Consider the following 12,828-nt stretch of genomic DNA (forward strand, 5'->3'; position numbering starts at 1 on the left):
GTGAGCTTGAAAATTGCAGGAGAAAATTTCAAAGATATTGCTGTAGGTGTGAGCTTGAAAATTGCAGGAGAAATTTCAAAGATATTGCTGTAGGTGTGAGCTTGAAAATTGCAGGAGAAATTTCAAAGATATTGCTGTAGGTGTGAGCTTGAAAATTGCAGGAGAAATTTCAAAGATATTGCTGTAGGTGTGAGCTTGAAAATTGCAGGAGAAATTTCAAAGATATTGCTGTAGGTGTGAGCTTGAAAATTGCAGGAGAAATTTCAAAGATATTGCTGTAGGTGTGAGCTTGAAAATTGCAGGAGAAATTTCAAAGATATTGCTGTAGGTGTGAGCTTGAAAATTGCAGGAGAAATTTCAAAGATATTGCTGTAGGTGTGAGCTTGAAAATTGCAGGAGAAATTTCAAAGATATTGCTGTAGGTGTGAGCTTGAAAATTGCAGGAGAAATTTCAGAGATATTGCTGTAGGTGTGAGCTTGAAATTTGCAGGGAAAATTTCAGAGATATTGCTGTAGGTGTGAGCTTGAAATTGCAGGGAAAATTTCAGAGATATTGCTGTAGGTGTGAGCTTGAAATTTGCAGGAGAAATTTCAGAGATATTGCTGTAGGTGTGAGCTTGAAATTGCAGGGAAAATTTCAGAGATATTGCTGTAGGTGTGAGCTTGAAAATTGCAGGGAAAATTTCAGAGATATTGCTGTAGGTGTGAGCTTGAAATTGCAGGGAAAATTTCAGAGGTATTGCTGTAGGTGTGAGCTTGAAATTGCAGGGAAAATTTCAGAGATATTGCTGTAGGTGTGAGCTTGAAATTTGCAGGGAAAATTTCAGAGGTATTGCTGTAGGTGTGAGCTTGAAAATTGCAGGAGAAATTTCAGAGATATTGCTGTAGGTGTGAGCTTGAAATTTGCAGGGAAAATTTCAGAGATATTGCTGTAGGTGTGAGCTTGAAAATTGCAGGAGAAATTTCAAAGATATTGCTGTAGGTGTGAGCTTGAAAATTGCAGGAGAAATTTCAAGATATTGCTGTAGGTGTGAGCTTGAAAATTGCAGGAGAAATTTCAAAGATATTGCTGTAGGTGTGAGCTTGAAAATTGCAGGAGAAATTTCAAAGATATTGCTGTAGGTGTGAGCTTGAAAATTGCAGGAGAAATTTCAAAGATATTGCTGTAGGTGTGAGCTTGAAAATTGCAGGAGAAATTTCAAAGATATTGCTGTAGGTGTGAGCTTGAAAATTGCAGGAGAAATTTCAAAGATATTGCTGTAGGTGTGAGCTTGAAAATTGCAGGAGAAATTTCAAAGATATTGCTGTAGGTGTGAGCTTGAAAATTGCAGGAGAAATTTCAAAGATATTGCTGTAGGTGTGAGCTTGAAAATTGCAGGAGAAATTTCAAAGATATTGCTGTAGGTGTGAGCTTGAAAATTGCAGGAGAAATTTCAAAGATATTGCTGTAGGTGTGAGCTTGAAAATTGCAGGAGAAATTTCAAAGATATTGCTGTAGGTGTGAGCTTGAAAATTGCAGGAGAAATTTCAAAGATATTGCTGTAGGTGTGAGCTTGAAAATTGCAGGAGAAATTTCAAAGATATTGCTGTAGGTGTGAGCTTGAAAATTGCAGGAGAAATTTCAAAGATATTGCTGTAGGTGTGAGCTTGAAAATTGCAGGGAAATTTCAAAGATATTGCTGTAGGTGTGAGCTTGAAATTGCAGGAGAAATTTCAAAGATATTGCTGTAGGTGTGAGCTTGAAAATTGCAGGAGAAATTTCAAAGATATTGCTGTAGGTGTGAGCTTGAAATTGCAGGAGAAATTTCAAGATATTGCTGTAGTTGTGAGCTTGAAATTGCAGGAGAAATTTCAAAGATATTGCTGTAGGTGTGAGCTTGAAATTGCAGGAGAAATTTCAAGGTATTGCTGTAGGTGTGAGCTTGAAAATTGCAGGAGAAAATTTCAGAGGTATTGCTGTAGGTGTGAGCTTGAAATTGCAGGGGAAATTTCAGAGATATTGCTGTAGGTGTGAGCTTGAAATTTGCAGGGAAAATTTCAGAGGTATTGCTGTAGGTGTGAGCTTGAAAATTGCAGGGAAAATTTCAGAGATATTGCTGTAGGTGTGAGCTTGAAAATTGCAGGGAAAATTTCAGAGATATTGCTGTAGGTGTGAGCTTGAAATTTGCAGGGAAAATTTCAGAGATATTGCTGTAGGTGTGAGCTTGAAATTTGCAGGGAAAATTTCAGAGATATTGCTGTAGGTGTGAGCTTGAAATTTGCAGGGAAAATTTCAGAGATATTGCTATAGGTGTGAGCTTGAAATTTGCAGGGAAAATTTCAGAGGTATTGCTGTAGGTGTGAGCTTGAAATTTGCAGGGAAAATTTCAGAGGTATTGCTGTAGGTGTGAGCTTGAAAATTGCAGGGAAAATTTCAGAGATATTGCTGTAGGTGTGAGCTTGAAAATTGCAGGGAAAATTTCAGAGATATTGCTGTAGGTGTGAGCTTGAAATTGCAGGGAAAATTTCAAAGATATTGCTGTAGGTGTGAGCTTGAAATTTGCAGGGAAAATTTCAAAGATATTGCTGTAGGTGTGAGCTTGAAAATTGCAGGAGAAATTTCAAGAGTATTGCTGTAGGTGTGAGCTTGAAAATTGCAGGGAAATTTCAAGAGTATTGCTGTAGGTGTGAGCTTGAAAATTGCAGGGAAATTTCAAAGATATTGCTGTAGGTGTGAGCTTGAAATTTGCAGGAGAAATTTCAAAGATATTGCTGTAGGTGTGAGCTTGAAATTGCAGGGAAAATTTCAGAGATATTGCTGTAGGTGTGAGCTTGAAAATTGCAGGAGAAATTTCAAAGATATTGCTGTAGGTGTGAGCTTGAAATTGCAGGGAAAATTTCAGAGGTATTGCTGTAGGTGTGAGCTTGAAAATTGCAGGAGAAATTTCAAAGATATTGCTGGTAGTTGTGAGCTTGAAAATGCGAGGAAGAAATTTCAAAGATATTGCTGTAGGTGTGAGCTTGAAAATTGCAGGAGAAATTTCAAAGATATTGCTGTCGGATGTGAGCTTGAAAATTGCAGGAGAAATTTCAAAGATATTGCTGTAGGTGTGAGCTTGAAATTGCAGGAGCAATTTAAAAGATATTGCTGTAGGTGTGAGCTTGAAAAATTGCAGGAGAAATTTCAAAGATATTGCTGTAGTTGTGAGCTTGAAAATTGCAGGGAGAAATTTCAAAGATATTGCTGTAGGTGTGAGCTTGAAAATTGCAGGAGGAAATTTCAAAATATATTGCTGTAGGTGTGAGCTGAAAATTGCAGGGAGAAATTTCAAAGATATTGCTGTAGGTGTGAGCTGGAAATTGCAGGAGAAATTTCAAAGATATTGCTGTAGGTGTGAGCTGGAAAATTGCAGGAGAAATTTCAAAGATATTGCTGTAGGTGTGAGCTTGAAAAATTGCAGGAGAAATTTCAAAGATATTGCTGTAGGTGTGAGCTTGAAATTGCAGGAGAAATTTCAAAGATATTGCTGTAGGTGTGAGCTTGAAAATTGCAGGAGAAATTTCAAAGATATTGCTGTAGGTGTGAGCTTGAAAATTGCAGGAGAAATTTCAAAGATATTGCTGTAGGTGTGAGCTTGAAAATTGCAGGAGAAATTTCAAAGATATTGCTGTAGGTGTGAGCTTGAAAATTGCAGGAGAAAATTTCAAAGATATTGCTGTAGGTGTGAGCTTGAAAATTGCAGGAGAAATTTCAAAGATATTGCTGTAGGTGTGAGCTTGAAAATTGCAGGAGAAATTTCAAAGATATTGCTGTAGGTGTGAGCTTGAAAATTGCAGGAGAAATTTCAAAGATATTGCTGTAGGTGTGAGCTTGAAAATTGCAGGAGAAATTTCAAAGATATTGCTGTAGGTGTGAGCTTGAAAATTGCAGGAGAAATTTCAAAGATATTGCTGTAGGTGTGAGCTTGAAAATTGCAGGAGAAATTTCAAAGATATTGCTGTAGGTGTGAGCTTGAAAATTGCAGGAGAAATTTCAAAGATATTGCTGTAGGTGTGAGCTTGAAAATTGCAGGAGAAATTTCAAAGATATTGCTGTAGGTGTGAGCTTGAAAATTGCAGGAGAAATTTCAAAGATATTGCTGTAGGTGTGAGCTTGAAAATTGCAGGAGAAATTTCAAAGATATTGCTGTAGGTGTGAGCTTGAAAATTGCAGGAGAAATTTCAAAGATATTGCTGTAGGTGTGAGCTTGAAAATTGCAGGAGAAATTTCAAAGATATTGCTGTAGGTGTGAGCTTGAAAATTGCAGGAGAAATTTCAAAGATATTGCTGTAGGTGTGAGCTTGAAAATTGCAGGAGAAATTTCAAAGATATTGCTGTAGGTGTGAGCTTGAAAATTGCAGGAGAAATTTCAAAGATATTGCTGTAGGTGTGAGCTTGAAAATTGCAGGAGAAATTTCAAAGATATTGCTGTAGGTGTGAGCTTGAAAATTGCAGGGAGAAATTTCAAAGATATTGCTGTAGGTGTGAGCTTGAAATTGCAGGGAAAATTTCAAAGATATTGCTGTAGGTGTGAGCTTGAAAATTGCAGGAGAAATTTCAAAGATATTGCTGTAGGTGTGAGCTTGAAAATTGCAGGAGAAATTTCAAGATATTGCTGTAGGTGTGAGCTTGAAAATTGCAGGAGAAATTTCAAAGATATTGCTGTAGGTGTGAGCTTGAAAATTGCAGGAGAAATTTCAAAGATATTGCTGTAGGTGTGAGCTTGAAAATTGCAGGAGAAATTTCAAAGATATTGCTGTAGGTGTGAGCTTGAAAATTGCAGGAGAAATTTCAAAGATATTGCTGTAGGTGTGAGCTTGAAAATTGCAGGAGAAATTTCAAAGATATTGCTGTAGGTGTGAGCTTGAAAATTGCAGGAGAAATTTCAAAGATATTGCTGTAGGTGTGAGCTTGAAAATTGCAGGGAAAATTTCAGAGATATTGCTGTAGGTGTGAGCTTGAAATTTGCAGGGAAAATTTCAGAGGTATTGCTGTAGGTGTGAGCTTGAAAATTGCAGGGAAAATTTCAGAGATATTGCTGTAGGTGTGAGCTTGAAATTTGCAGGGAAAATTTCAGAGATATTGCTGTAGGTGTGAGCTTGAAAATTTGCAGGGAAAATTTCAGAGATATTGCTGTAGGTGTGAGCTTGAAATTTGCAGGGAAAATTTCAGAGATATTGCTGTAGGTGTGAGCTTGAAATTTGCAGGGAAAATTTCAGAGTATTGCTGTAGGTGTGAGCTTGAAAATTGCAGGGGAAATTTCAGAGGTATTGCTGTAGGTGTGAGCTTGAAAATTGCAGGGAAAATTTCAGAGATATTGCTGTAGGTGTGAGCTTGAAAATTGCAGGGAAAATTTCAGAGATATTGCTGTAGGTGTGAGCTTGAAATTTGCAGGGAAAATTTCAGAGATATTGCTGTAGGTGTGAGCTTGAAAATTGCAGGAGAAATTTCAAAGATATTGCTGTAGGTGTGAGCTTGAAAATTGCAGGAGAAATTTCAAAGATATTGCTGTAGGTGTGAGCTTGAAAATTGCAGGAGAAATTTCAAAGATATTGCTGTAGGTGTGAGCTTGAAAATTGCAGGAGAAATTTCAAAGATATTGCTGTAGGTGTGAGCTTGAAAATTGCAGGAGAAATTTCAAAGATATTGCTGTAGGTGTGAGCTTGAAAATTGCAGGAGAAATTTCAAAGATATTGCTGTAGGTGTGAGCTTGAAAATTGCAGGAGAAATTTCAAAGATATTGCTGTAGGTGTGAGCTTGAAAATTGCAGGAGAAATTTCAAAGATATTGCTGTAGGTGTGAGCTTGAAAATTGCAGGAGAAATTTCAAAGATATTGCTGTAGGTGTGAGCTTGAAAATTGCAGGAGAAATTTCAAAGATATTGCTGTAGGTGTGAGCTTGAAAATTGCAGGAGAAATTTCAGAGATATTGCTGTAGGTGTGAGCTTGAAAATTGCAGGGAAATTTTCAGAGATATTGCTGTAGGTGTGAGCTTGAAAATTGCAGGGAAAATTTCAGAGATATTGCTGTAGGTGTGAGCTTGAAATTTGCAGGGAAAATTTCAGAGATATTGCTGTAGGTGTGAGATTGAAAATTGCAGGGAAAATTTCAGAGATATTGCTGTAGGTGTGAGCTTGAAATTTGCAGGGAAAATTTCAGAGATATTGCTGTAGGTGTGAGCTTGAAATTTGCAGGGAAAATTTCAGAGATATTGCTGTAGGTGTGAGCTTGAAATTTGCAGGGAAAATTTCAGAGATATTGCTGTAGGTGTGAGCTTGAAATTTGCAGGGAAAATTTCAGAGATATTGCTGTAGGTGTGAGCTTGAAATTTGCAGGGAAAATTTCAGAGTATTGCTGTAGGTGTGAGCTTGAAAATTGCAGGGAAAATTTCAGAGATATTGCTGTAGGTGTGAGCTTGAAAATTGCAGGAGAAATTTCAAAGATATTGCTGTAGGTGTGAGCTTGAAAATTGCAGGAGAAATTTCAAAGATATTGCTGTAGGTGTGAGCTTGAAAATTGCAGGAGAAATTTCAAAGATATTGCTGTAGGTGTGAGCTTGAAAATTGCAGGAGAAATTTCAAAGATATTGCTGTAGGTGTGAGCTTGAAAATTGCAGGAGAAATTTCAAAGATATTGCTGTAGGTGTGAGCTTGAAAATTGCAGGAGAAATTTCAAAGATATTGCTGTAGGTGTGAGCTTGAAAATTGCAGGAGAAATTTCAAAGATATTGCTGTAGGTGTGAGCTTGAAAATTGCAGGAGAAATTTCAAAGATATTGCTGTAGGTGTGAGCTTGAAATTGCAGGAGAAATTTCAAAGATATTGCTGTAGGTGTGAGCTTGAAAATTGCAGGAGAAATTTCAAAGATATTGCTGTAGGTGTGAGCTTGAAAATTGCAGGAGAAATTTCAAAGATATTGCTGTAGGTGTGAGCTTGAAAATTGCAGGAGAAATTTCAAAGATATTGCTGTAGTTGTGAGCTTGAAAATTGCAGGAGAAATTTCAAAGATATTGCTGTAGGTGTGAGCTTGAAAATTGCAGGAGAAATTTCAAAGATATTGCTGTAGGTGTGAGCTTGAAAATTGCAGGAGAAATTTCAAAGATATTGCTGTAGGTGTGAGCTTGAAAATTGCAGGAGAAATTTCAAAGATATTGCTGTAGGTGTGAGCTTGAAAATTGCAGGAGAAATTTCAAAGATATTGCTGTAGGTGTGAGCTTGAAAATTGCAGGAGAAATTTCAAAGATATTGCTGTAGGTGTGAGCTTGAAAATTGCAGGAGAAATTTCAAAGATATTGCTGTAGGTGTGAGCTTGAAAATTGCAGGAGAAATTTCAAAGATATTGCTGTAGTTGTGAGCTTGAAAATTGCAGGAGAAATTTCAAAGATATTGCTGTAGTTGTGAGCTTGAAAATTGCAGGAGAAATTTCAAAGATATTGCTGTAGGTGTGAGCTTGAAATTGCAGGAGAAATTTAAAAAATATATTGCTGTAGGTGTGAGCTTGAAATTGCAGGAGAAATTTCAAAGATATTGCTGTAGGTGTGAGCTTGAAAATTGCAGGAGAAATTTCAAAGATATTGCTGTAGGTGTGAGCTTGAAAATTGCAGGAGAAATTTCAAAGATATTGCTGTAGGTGTGAGCTTGAAAATTGCAGGAGAAATTTCAAAGATATTGCTGTAGGTGTGAGCTTGAAAATTGCAGGAGAAATTTCAAAGATATTGCTGTAGGTGTGAGCTTGAAAATTGCAGGAGAAATTTCAAAGATATTGCTGTAGGTGTGAGCTTGAAAATTGCAGGAGAAATTTCAAAGATATTGCTGTAGGTGTGAGCTTGAAAATTGCAGGAGAAATTTCAAAGATATTGCTGTAGGTGTGAGCTTGAAAATTGCAGGAGAAATTTCAAAGATATTGCTGTAGGTGTGAGCTTGAAAATTGCAGGAGAAATTTCAAAGATATTGCTGTAGGTGTGAGCTTGAAAATTGCAGGAGAAATTTCAAAGATATTGCTGTAGGTGTGAGCTTGAAAATTGCAGGAGAAATTTCAAAGATATTGCTGTAGGTGTGAGCTTGAAAATTGCAGGAGAAATTTCAAAGATATTGCTGTAGGTGTGAGCTTGAAAATTGCAGGAGAAATTTCAAAGATATTGCTGTAGGTGTGAGCTTGAAAATTGCAGGAGAAATTTCAAAGATATTGCTGTAGGTGTGAGCTTGAAAATTGCAGGAGAAATTTCAAAGATATTGCTGTAGGTGTGAGCTTGAAAATTGCAGGAGAAATTTCAAAGATATTGCTGTAGGTGTGAGCTTGAAAATTGCAGGAGAAATTTCAAAGATATTGCTGTAGGTGTGAGCTTGAAAATTGCAGGAGAAATTTCAAGATATTGCTGTAGGTGTGAGCTTGAAAATTGCAGGAGAAATTTCAAAGATATTGCTGTAGGTGTGAGCTTGAAATTTGCAGGAGAAATTTCAAAGATATTGCTGTAGGTGTGAGCTTGAAAATTGCAGGAGAAATTTCAAGATATTGCTGTAGGTGTGAGCTTGAAAATTGCAGGAGAAATTTCAAAGATATTGCTGTAGGTGTGAGCTTGAAAATTGCAGGAGAAATTTCAAAGATATTGCTGTAGGTGTGAGCTTGAAAATTGCAGGAGAAATTTCAAGATATTGCTGTAGGTGTGAGCTTGAAAATTGCAGGAGAAATTTCAAGATATTGCTGTAGGTGTGAGCTTGAAAATTGCAGGAGAAATTTCAAAGATATTGCTGTAGGTGTGAGCTTGAAATTGCAGGAGAAATTTCAAAGATATTGCTGTAGGTGTGAGCTTGAAAATTGCAGGAGAAATTTCAAAGATATTGCTGTAGGTGTGAGCTTGAAAATTGCAGGAGAAATTTCAAAGATATTGCTGTAGGTGTGAGCTTGAAAATTGCAGGGAAAATTTCAGAGATATTGCTGTAGGTGTGAGCTTGAAAATTGCAGGGAAAATTTCAGAGATATTGCTGTAGGTGTGAGCTTGAAATTTGCAGGAGAAATTTCAGAGATATTGCTGTAGGTGTGAGCTTGAAAATTGCAGGGAAAATTTCAGAGATATTGCTGTAGGTGTGAGCTTGAAATTGCAGGAGAAATTTCAGAGATATTGCTGTAGGTGTGAGCTTGAAAATTGCAGGGAAAATTTCAGAGATATTGCTGTAGGTGTGAGCTTGAAATTTGCAGGGAAAATTTCAGAGATATTGCTGTAGGTGTGAGCTTGAAAATTGCAGGGAAAATTTCAGAGATATTGCTGTAGGTGTGAGCTTGAAATTTGCAGGGAAAATTTCAGAGATATTGCTGTAGGTGTGAGCTTGAAATTGCAGGGAAAATTTCAGAGATATTGCTGTAGGTGTGAGCTTGAAATTGCAGGGAAAATTTCAGAGATATTGCTGTAGGTGTGAGCTTGAAAATTGCAGGAGAAATTTCAAAGATATTGCTGTAGGTGTGAGCTTGAAAATTGCAGGAGAAATTTCAAAGATATTGCTGTAGGTGTGAGCTTGAAAATTGCAGGAGAAATTTCAAAGATATTGCTGTAGGTGTGAGCTTGAAAATTGCAGGGAAAATTTCAAAGATATTGCTGTAGGTGTGAGCTTGAAAATTGCAGGAGAAATTTCAAAGATATTGCTGTAGGTGTGAGCTTGAAAATTGCAGGAGAAATTTCAAGATATTGCTGTAGGTGTGAGCTTGAAAATTGCAGGAGAAATTTCAAAGATATTGCTGTAGGTGTGAGCTTGAAAATTGCAGGAGAAATTTCAAAGATATTGCTGTAGGTGTGAGCTTGAAAATTGCAGGAGAAATTTCAAAGATATTGCTGTAGGTGTGAGCTTGAAAATTGCAGGAGAAATTTCAAGATATTGCTGTAGGTGTGAGCTTGAAAATTGCAGGAGAAATTTCAAAGATATTGCTGTAGGTGTGAGCTTGAAAATTGCAGGAGAAATTTCAAAGATATTGCTGTAGGTGTGAGCTTGAAAATTGCAGGAGAAATTTCAAAGATATTGCTGTAGGTGTGAGCTTGAAAATTGCAGGAGAAATTTCAAAGATATTGCTGTAGGTGTGAGCTTGAAAATTGCAGGAGAAATTTCAAAGATATTGCTGTAGGTGTGAGCTTGAAAATTGCAGGAGAAATTTCAAAGATATTGCTGTAGGTGTGAGCTTGAAAATTGCAGGAGAAATTTCAAAGATATTGCTGTAGGTGTGAGCTTGAAAATTGCAGGAGAAATTTCAAAGATATTGCTGTAGGTGTGAGCTTGAAAATTGCAGGAGAAATTTCAAAGATATTGCTGTAGGTGTGAGCTTGAAAATTGCAGGAGAAATTTCAAAGATATTGCTGTAGGTGTGAGCTTGAAAATTGCAGGAGAAAATTTCAAAGATATTGCTGTAGGTGTGAGCTTGAAAATTGCAGGGAGAAATTTCAAAGATATTGCTGTAGGTGTGAGCTTGAAAATTGCAGGAGAAATTTCAAAGATATTGCTGTAGGTGTGAGCTTGAAAATTGCAGGAGAAATTTCAAAGATATTGCTGTAGGTGTGAGCTTGAAAATTGCAGGAGAAATTTCAAAGATATTGCTGTAGGTGTGAGCTTGAAAATTGCAGGAGAAATTTCAAAGATATTGCTGTAGGTGTGAGCTTGAAAATTGCAGGAGAAATTTCAAAGATATTGCTGTAGGTGTGAGCTTGAAAATTGCAGGAGAAATTTCAAAGATATTGCTGTAGGTGTGAGCTTGAAAATTGCAGGAGAAATTTCAAAGATATTGCTGTAGGTGTGAGCTTGAAAATTGCAGGAGAAATTTCAAAGATATTGCTGTAGGTGTGAGCTTGAAAATTGCAGGAGAAATTTCAAAGATATTGCTGTAGGTGTGAGCTTGAAAATTGCAGGAGAAATTTCAAAGATATTGCTGTAGGTGTGAGCTTGAAAATTGCAGGAGAAATTTCAAAGATATTGCTGTAGGTGTGAGCTTGAAAATTGCAGGAGAAATTTCAAAGATATTGCTGTAGGTGTGAGCTTGAAAATTGCAGGAGAAATTTCAAAGATATTGCTGTAGGTGTGAGCTTGAAAATTGCAGGAGAAATTTCAAAGATATTGCTGTAGGTGTGAGCTTGAAAATTGCAGGAGAAATTTCAAAGATATTGCTGTAGGTGTGAGCTTGAAAATTGCAGGAGAAATTTCAAAGATATTGCTGTAGGTGTGAGCTTGAAAATTGCAGGAGAAATTTCAAAGATATTGCTGTAGGTGTGAGCTTGAAAATTGCAGGAGAAATTTCAAAGATATTGCTGTAGGTGTGAGCTTGAAAATTGCAGGAGAAATTTCAAAGATATTGCTGTAGGTGTGAGCTTGAAAATTGCAGGAGAAATTTCAAAGATATTGCTGTAGGTGTGAGCTTGAAAATTGCAGGAGAAATTTCAAGATATTGCTGTAGGTGTGAGCTTGAAAATTGCAGGGAAAATTTCAAAGATATTGCTGTAGGTGTGAGCTTGAAAATTGCAGGAGAAATTTCAAAGATATTGCTGTAGGTGTGAGCTTGAAAATTGCAGGGAAAATTTCAAAGATATTGCTGTAGGTGTGAGCTTGAAAATTGCAGGAGAAATTTCAAGATATTGCTGTAGGTGTGAGCTTGAAAATTGCAGGAGAAATTTCAAGATATTGCTGTAGGTGTGAGCTTGAAAATTGCAGGGAAAATTTCAAGATATTGCTGTAGGTGTGAGCTTGAAAATTGCAGGGAAAATTTCAAAGATATTGCTGTAGGTGTGAGCTTGAAAATTGCAGGAGAAATTTCAAAGATATTGCTGTAGGTGTGAGCTTGAAAATTGCAGGAGAAATTTCAAAGATATTGCTGTAGGTGTGAGCTTGAAAATAGCAGGAGAAATTTCAGAGATAATGCTGTAGGTGTGAGCTTGAAAATTGCAGGAGAAATTTTAAAGATATTGCTGTAGGTGTGAGCTTGAAAATTGCAGGAGAAATTTCAAAGATATTGCTGTAGGTGTGAGCTTGAAAATTGCAGGAGAAATTTCAAAGATATTGCTGTAGGTGTGAGCTTGAAAATTGCAGGAGAAATTTCAGAGATATTGCTGTAGGTGTGAGCTTGAAAATTGCAGGAGAAATTTCAAAGATATTGCTGTAGGTGTGAGCTTGAAAATTGCAGGAGAAATTTCAAAGATATTGCTGTAGGTGTGAGCTTGAAAATTGCAGGAGAAATTTCAAAGATATTGCTGTAGGTGTGAGCTTGAAAATTGCAGGAGAAATTTCAAGATATTGCTGTAGGTGTGAGCTTGAAAATTGCAGGAGAAATTTCAAAGATATTGCTGTAGGTGTGAGCTTGAAAATTGCAGGAGAAATTTCAAAGATATTGCTGTAGGTGTGAGCTTGAAAATTGCAGGAGAAATTTCAAAGATATTGCTGTAGGTGTGAGCTTGAAAATTGCAGGAGAAATTTCAAAGATATTGCTGTAGGTGTGAGCTTGAAAATTGCAGGAGAAATTTCAAGATATTGCTGTAGGTGTGAGCTTGAAAATTGCAGGAGAAATTTCAAAGATATTGCTGTAGGTGTGAGCTTGAAAATTGCAGGAGAAATTTCAAAGATATTGCTGTAGGTGTGAGCTTGAAAATTGCAGGAGAAATTTCAAAGATATTGCTGTAGGTGTGAGCTTGAAAATTGCAGGAGAAATTTCAAAGATATTGCTGTAGGTGTGAGCTTGAAAATTGCAGGAGAAATTTAAAAGATATTGCTGTAGGTGTGAGCTTGAAAATTGCAGGAGAAAATTTCAAAGATATTGCTGTAGGTGTGAGCTTGAAAATTGCAGGAGA

This window comes from Bombina bombina, chromosome 5, assembly GCF_027579735.1.
Source record: "Bombina bombina isolate aBomBom1 chromosome 5, aBomBom1.pri, whole genome shotgun sequence".
NCBI classification, from domain to species: Eukaryota; Metazoa; Chordata; class Amphibia; order Anura; family Bombinatoridae; genus Bombina; species Bombina bombina.